At 44.0% G+C, this 8,093-nt stretch overlaps 1 protein-coding gene across 1 annotated transcript in view; it reads right to left on the reverse strand.

Annotated features, from left to right (window-relative positions):
* Positions 1-6,961: 6,961 nt before the first annotated feature.
* dnajc30b (DnaJ (Hsp40) homolog, subfamily C, member 30b) overlaps positions 6,962-8,093 on the reverse strand; it is a 1,996-nt gene continuing 864 nt past the window's right edge. Inside the window, exon 1 of the mRNA XM_067451514.1 lies at positions 6,962-8,093. This exon is cut by the window's right edge and continues 864 nt beyond it. The gene's annotated coding sequence lies outside the window, so the exon portion shown is untranslated.

Here is an 8,093-nt window from a genome sequence, read left to right on the forward strand (position 1 = left end):
TCTCGTCTTCTGCTGGGTTATGATTTCATATCGTCTTTTGCTGAGTTATGATTTCATATCTCGTCTTCTGCTGAGTTATGATTTCATATCTCGTCTTTTGCTGAGTTATGATTTCATATCTCGTCTTCTGCTGGGTTATGATTTCATATCGTCTTCTGCTGGGTTATGATTCATATCTCGTCTTCTGCTGGGTTATGATTCATATCTCGTCTTCTGCTGAGTTATGATTCCATATCTCGTCTTCTGCTGGGTTATGATTCATATCTCGTCTTTTGCTGAGTTATGATTTCATATCTCGTCTTCTGCTGGGTTATGATTTCATATCCTCTTCTGCTGGGTTATGATTCATATCTCGTCTTCTGCTGAGTTATGATTTCATATCCTCTTTTGCTGGGTTATGATTTCATATCTCGTCTTCTGCTGGGTTATGATTCATATCTCGTCTTTTGCTGAGTTATGATTTCATATCTCGTCTTCTGCTGGGTTATGATTTCATATCGTCTTCTGCTGGGTTATGATTTCATCTCTCGTCTTCTGCTGGGTTATGATTTCATATCTCGTCTTTTGCTGAGTTATGATTTCATATCTCGTCTTTTGCTGAGTTATGATTTCATATCCTCTTCTGCTGGGTTATGATTTCATATCTCGTCTTCTGCTGGGTTATGATTCATATCTCGTCTTCTGCTGAGTTATGATTTCATATCGTCTTCTGGTGAGTTATGATTCCATATCTCGTCTTTTGCTGAATTATGATTTCATATCGTCTTCTGCTGGGTTATGATTCCATATCTCGTCTTCTGCTGGGTTATGATTCCATATCTCGTCTTCTGCTGGGTTATGATTCCATATCTCGTCTTTTGCTGAGTTATGATTTCATATCGTCTTCTGCTGGGTTATGATTTCATATCTCGTCTTTTGCTGGGTTATGATTTCATATCTCCTCTTCTGCTGGGTTATGATTCCATATCTCGTCTTTTGCTGGGTTATGATTTCATATCTCGTCTTCTGCTGAGTTATGATTTCATATCGTCTTCTGGTGAGTTATGATTCCATATCTCGTCTTTTGCTGAATTATGATTTCATATCGTCTTCTGCTGGGTTATGATTTCATCTCTCGTCTTCTGCTGGGTTATGATTCCATATCTCGTCTTCTGCTGGGTTATGATTCCATATCTCGTCTTTTGCTGAGTTATGATTTCATATCGTCTTCTGCTGGGTTATGATTTCATATCTCGTCTTTTGCTGGGTTATGATTTCATATCTCCTCTTCTGCTGGGTTATGATTCCATATCTCGTCTTTTGCTGGGTTATGATTTCATATCTCGTCTTCTGCTGGGTTATGATTCCATATCTCGTCTTTTGCTGAGTTATGATTTCATATCGTCTTCTGCTGGGTTATGATTTCATATCTCATCTTCTGCTAGTAGTGGAATGAGTTTTGATCATTCTGAGCTTTTGTATGAAGTGTTGACCTTCACATTAAACTTTATATTTCTGTGAATAAAGTGACTAAAAAAATAAAGCTTGTGTCTAGACTGGTGTCTACGATTCGCCGGCATTGGGACCACCAGAACACGATCCGCCGGCATTGGGACCACCGGAATATCATCCGCCAGCATAGGGACCACCGGAACACGATCCACCGGAACTGGGACCACCGGAAAACGATCCGCTGGCATCGGGACCACTGGAACACGATCCACCAGTACTGGGACCACCGGCATACGATCCACCGGCACAGGCACCTCCGGAACAGGGACGAAGAGAGCCTTCCTTCTCCTCCTCCTCCGTTTAGAGACTACCGGGACCTGGTCCAGCTGAACTAATTCCACCGGAACAGAGTCCACAGGAACAGTCCTCCTCTCCCTGGCCTCTTGTTCCTGCAGGCAAGCGAGGCCCTCCACCATTAACTCAAAGGAGACGTTCTCGTACGCGCTCCTAAGCACCCAGTCCATGGGCTCGTCAAGCGCATAAAAGTCCTTTAAAGGTCCTTCATTCAATTTCAGTCCCTCAGCCACTCTCAGGAACTCCCCCGCAAACTTTCTTAAATCCACCCCTTGTTGGCGGAGGGACGCTAGAGACTGGAATCTTAGAATGCGCTTGTAATAAGGACACGAGACTGGTGGGTGACGTGCATTCTTGCATGCTGAGTCTTTGACATGGTCGGATCATTCTGTCACGTTATAACTAAAGAAAACTGAGGTGAAGACTCATGTGCGCAAGAATTATAATTTATTATGACAAAATAAAACAGACACAAAACAAAACCCACAAGGGGGAAAACCATAAACTAGAAAATATATAAACTGAAGACATACCAACACAGGGAACCGGGAGACGTAGACAAGACATACAACGATCCGACCAAGACTGACAAACACAAGAAGCTTTCAAAGGGAAGAAATCAAAAGGGAATCAGGAAACACAGGTGGGGCCAATAACTAATCAGATAACAAGGGGGAGGGATCTGAAAATGACACGAGCACATCCTCAACAACAAAACACACATGTGCACACAAGACAGGACAGGCATGTGACACAAGTCAGTTAGAAATACCAAGAGTTCACTCAAAGCAAGGAGAGTCTGCTTTTAGCTATTATGCCACAGTTGGAACCAGCTTCCTGAACAGATCAGATGTGCTCCAACAGTAGCCACAGAGAGTTCAGAGGTGCAGGAACAAAAGCCAGAGTAAGACATGTGCGCTTCTTACTGTGTGTTTCAATCTAAACGTGATCTTCTTCGTTCCGATTAAAGTTCATAAACAGAGCATCCCTCGTCTGTCATTCTTCACATTACAATATCTACCTAATGCAGAAGAAGCCGCCTCGTTTTCTGAGTTGTGTAGATGTCCACTGTCTTCTCTTCTGATAGATTCAAATCATTCTCTATGTGCAGTAGGGAAAGATCCGAGAATATGTCCTGAGCCATTGCAGATCGGAGCCAGTTTCTTATTCTTCTCATAACTGAGAAACTTCTTTCTGACGTAGCAGCATAAACACACAAATGTTCTCAAATGTTCTTGACAGCATAAACACACCTATATTTGCAAGCCCATCATGTTGGAGGCGTTACCCCTTCTAAGGCCGTTCTGACCTTCGATTTGATCTCCCATGTGAGTGTGGAGACAATGAGTTTCTCAGGAAAAATGCACTCGGGGGTAAACGGGCGTTCAGATCGGTCAAAAATGCGAGATAAAGCATGGGTTTGATGTTCTTAGAACCCGGGCGGTACAAGAATGAAAAGTCAAAACGTCCAGACAAAAGAGCCCACCAAACCTGCCTAGAGTTTAAGTCTTTTAGCGGATCTGATATACTCCAAATTCTTGTGAATTCCGTCCAGACAATAAAAGGTATTCTAATATTCACAGCTTGGTAAAGCCCATTGAGTCAATTTTTGCAAAGACATAAGTGTTGTCACCTTGTCATATGAGCTTCACCTGTGACTAATAATGGATCAATTAGGTCTCAAGTGTGTATAAAAAGAACCCCAGTACACTACACCTTCACATCAACTGCAACTAGACCTCTGCAAACATGCCTAAGATTCACCCTGAGACTAAAGTTTTGATTATCAAGAGGCTGAAGACCAGATCCACTGCTGATGTGGCAGACACCTTCAATGTGTCTCAGCGTCAAGTACAGAGGATAAAAAAAAGATTTAAAGAGACTAGAGACGTTTTTGACAAGCCCAGGTCAGGCAGACCCCACAAGACAACTGCTCAAGAGGACCGTTTGTTGGCTTGAAAATCCAAGGCCAGCCCATTTTCCACTGCAGCAGAGCTCCACGAGACCTGGTCACCTGAAGTCCCTGTGTCAACCAGAACAGTTTGTCGGATTCTGTCTCGAAATGGCCTCCATGGTCGAATCGGTGCCCAGTAGCCAGCACTAAACAAAAGACAATTGAAAAACGGTGTGGCATTTGCCAAGGCCCACAGCCTGCTAAAAGGATGGACGCTGGAAAAGTGGCAGAAGGTGGATTTTTCAGATGAATCTTCTGTTGAATTACACCACAGTCGCCGCAAATATTGCAGGAGACCTACTGGAGCCAGAATGAATTGGGACGCAGCAACAGACTGCAGGTGAGATGAGGTGCAGCTGGTGAATGATTGCAGTGATCAGTGACCACGCCTCCAACACAACTAAACACACATATACAAAATCAGTGTCAGTGAATCCATGAACTGTCCGAGACAGCAATTTTATAATATTCACGGATTTATACGGGTACTGTCTGTTTTTTTCTGTCTGTTTGTAGCTCTCCCACATCTGCATGCTATTTAAATGTACCTGTGACGAACCGTGTTTTGTCAGCTTCTCCGACAGTTTTTTCCAGTCCAGCCCCCCAGACTCCGCCTATGGTAGCCACGTTTAAATCCAGACTCAAACACATCTGTTTATCTGAGCATTTACTGAATGAGCTCTGAGCCACTGTACGGCCCACCGAGTGCAACTCATCTACGCAGCATCGCTTTATTCTTTTATAACTGTCCTGGTTTACATTTGTTCTTATCTTTGGTTACAGTTATTTTATCTATATATCATTTTATTTTTTAAATTCTCTTTACAAATGTATATTTTTATTCTTCTGCATCTGTTGATTATTATTTTTGGTTAGGGCTGTCTGACTGGAAGAGATTGGAAAAAGAGAGCTTTACTTCTTTCTGCTTGTTAATGTTGTAAAGATGTGGACTCAGTAAAGGGGAGGCTCTACATATCAAAGGTCACGTCCCCTACAGGGCAAAGGTCACGACCCCTACAGGAGCCCGTCTTGTAAGTAAGGTCCAGGAGACACTGCTCACCTGCTCCATCTCTTACATCTCAGATAGGGGTACCCGAATTTAGAATCAGACTGATAGTGTTCTATTTCTCGCCATTTTATTTTTAAATTTCTCTTTACAACCGTTTTGATTTTCCTTGTTTTAATTTTAATTCTTACACATAGTATTCTTATTTCTTATGCATGTTACCACTATTTAATTAATTTTTATGTAAAGCACTTTGAATTGCCATTGTGTATGAAAGGTGCTATATAAATAAACCTGCCTTGCCATAAGGCTTCACTGAGGCAGTGGGCGGGGCTTTAGCATATCATTAAAGGCTTCTCTGAGGCAGTGGGCGGGGCTTTAGCATATAATTAAAGGCTTCTCTGAGGCAGTGGGCGGGCTTTAGCATATCATTAAAGGCTTCTCTGAGGCAGTGGGCGGGCTTTAGCATATCATTAAAGGCTTCACTGAGGCAGTGGGCGGGGCTTTAGCATATCATTAAAGGCTTCTCTGAGGCAGTAGGTGGGGCTTTAGCATATCATTAAAGGCTTCTCTGAGGCAGTGGGCGGGGCTTTCGCATATCATTAAAGGCTTCTCTGAGGCAGTGGGCGGGGCTGTAGCATATCATTAAAGGCTTCTCTGAGGCAGTGGGCGGGGCTTTAGCATATCATTAAAGGCTTCTCTGAGGCAGTGGGCGGGCTTTAGCATATCATTAAAGGCTTCTCTGAGGCAGTAGGCGGGGCTTTCGCATATCATTAAAGGCTTCTCTGAGGCAGTGGGTGGGGCTTTAGCATATCATTAAAGGCTTCTCTGAGGCAGTGGGCGGGGCTTCAGCATATCATTAAAGGCTTCTCTGATGCAGTGGGCGGGCTTTAGCATATCATTAAAGGCTTCTCTGAGGCAGTGGGCGGGGCTTTCGCATATCATTAAAGGCTTCTCTGAGGCAGTGGGCGGGGCTTTCGCATATCATTAAAGGCTTCTCTGAGGCAGTGGGCGGGGCTTTAGCATATCATTAAAGGCTTCTCTGATGCAGTGGGCGGGGCTTTCCCATATCATTAAAGGCTTCTCTGAGGCAGTGGGCAGGGCTTTAGCATATCATTAAAGGCTTCTCTGAGGCAGTGGGCGGGGCTGTAGCATATCATTAAAGGCTTCACTGAGGCAGTGGGCAGGGCTTTAGCATATCATTAAAGGCTTCTCTGAGGCAGTGGGCGGGGCTTTAGCATATCATTAAAGGCTTCTCTGAGGCAGTGGGCAGGGCTTTAGCATATCATTAAAGGCTTCACTGAGGCAGTGGGCAGGGCTTTAGCATATCATTAAAGGCTTCTATGAGGCAGTGGGTGGGGCTTTAGCATATCATTAAAGGCTTCTCTGAGGCAGAGGGCGGGGCTTTAGCATATCATTAAAGGCTTCTCTGAGGCAGTAGGTGGGGCTTTAGCATATCATTAAAGGCTTCTCTGAGGCAGTGGGCGGGGCTTTCGCATATCATTAAAGGCTTCTCTGGGGCAGTGGGCAGGCTTTAGCATATCATTAAAGGCTTCTCTGAGGCAGTGGGCGGGCTTTAGCATATAATTAAAGGCTTCTCTGAGGAAGTGGGCGGGGCTTTAGCATATCATTAAAGGCTTCTCTGAGGCAGTGGGCGGGCTTTAGCATATCATTAAAGACTTCTCTGAGGCAGTGGGCGGGCTTTAGCATATTATTAAAGGCTTCTATGAGGCAGTGGGTGGGGCTTTAGCTTCTTTTCATTAAATTACTCTGGGACCATTTCCGCCTGGATTTGGCCACAGTGGTCTCTAAATACAGCTGTTTGGTGTCATTTTACGGGAAACCCTTTGACGTTACAGAAAGCACTGCTAAAGGTGATAAACATGTCAGTATATGTTAAGTGTGTCTCAGGCCTGTGAGCTCTAGCACCCTGCAGACAGTTTGGGCTGCTTCCACTAGATGGCAGCAAGCACTGGAGTAAATAACTGTCTGGATCATGTTTGCAAGATTTATTCAGATGGATCTAAAGTCTCCCCATATACAGTGAAATAAATGTAATATCCCAGCATCACACAATTATTCAAACATGAATTTATAACCAATTAATAAATCAAAAAGCATCTTTTCAGAGGGTTTCCTGTAAAACGACACCAAACGTGTGTATTTAGAGACCACTGCTAAGAGCTAAGGAGGTTAAACATTTGCTGATGCTGGTATTGAAGATTACACATAAGAGACTTTATTACTGCAATGGCAAACGTTTGTTAACAAAAACCCCAATATAGTGACACGGGACTCAAACTGCAGTCCATCCATCATTACAGCAGTTTTTCACGATCACAGCGACAGGACGTGAGAGATTATTCATGTGCAAAACAGAAGAGCTCCAACCTTTGATGTCAGAAGGTGAGATGCTGAGACTGGGCCTGTAGTGTGATGTTTATGGAGCAGTGTGCGTTTTAACGGGACAATCCCACACAATGCGGCTCAGCTCTCCTGTTGGGATTACATGAGCTGGGTCAACACCCGTCAGGGGGAGGGGACTGATCCCCAGACTCCGCCCACAGCTGTGACATCACACCCACCTCTTCAGGAACAAGAACAAACGTGGGCGGGGCTTGATTGTGTCTGTGGGCAATTGATTGGATGGTGTTGGTTTGCCATTGGTGGATCTCATGTGAGTGACAGGTGGCCCCGTCCTCTTCATCCAGGTTTAAGTTATTTTGTATTATTAAAGCTGCAGTAGCTAACTTTTGTAAAAATGTTTTTTTTTACACATTTGTTAACCCTGTCATTATGTCCTGACAGTAGAATATGAGAGATAATCTGTGAAAAAAATCAAGCTGGAGGGGGAGGAGCTGTGATGGGGGAGGAGCTGTGGAGGCTAATGCTGCATTCACACCAGACGCGAATGATGCAAATAAATCGTGCTATACGTGCAGTTGAACATGTGAACATACTGAATCAATTCGCTTCATTCGTGTGTGACATTCACTACTCTGGTCTCGGGGTTTCCCATTCGTCACTTCACCATGTGATATCAGCAAGCAGGCTCCTGATTGGTCAACGCGGCGCGAATATCCGCAAAAGTTCAGATTTTTCAACTTGTGCATCGCATCTATTTGCGTCTCTGCATTGACTTTACCTGTAAATCACTCGCACGAATCGCGTCCGGTGTGAACGCAGCATTAGACAACGTTCTCTAAAATCTCCCTACTGCAGCTTTGACACAGTAATGATAAACAACTTCGAATAAACACACAAGAATGGTGTAGTTTTGGATTCATAGTGACTTTAACTTGTCAAGTGCTTCCAGTCCGCTAAACTGATGTTCATTTATCACCATCA

This window comes from Pseudorasbora parva, chromosome 8 (assembly GCF_024679245.1).
Source record: "Pseudorasbora parva isolate DD20220531a chromosome 8, ASM2467924v1, whole genome shotgun sequence".
Taxonomy (NCBI): Eukaryota; Metazoa; Chordata; class Actinopteri; order Cypriniformes; family Gobionidae; genus Pseudorasbora; species Pseudorasbora parva.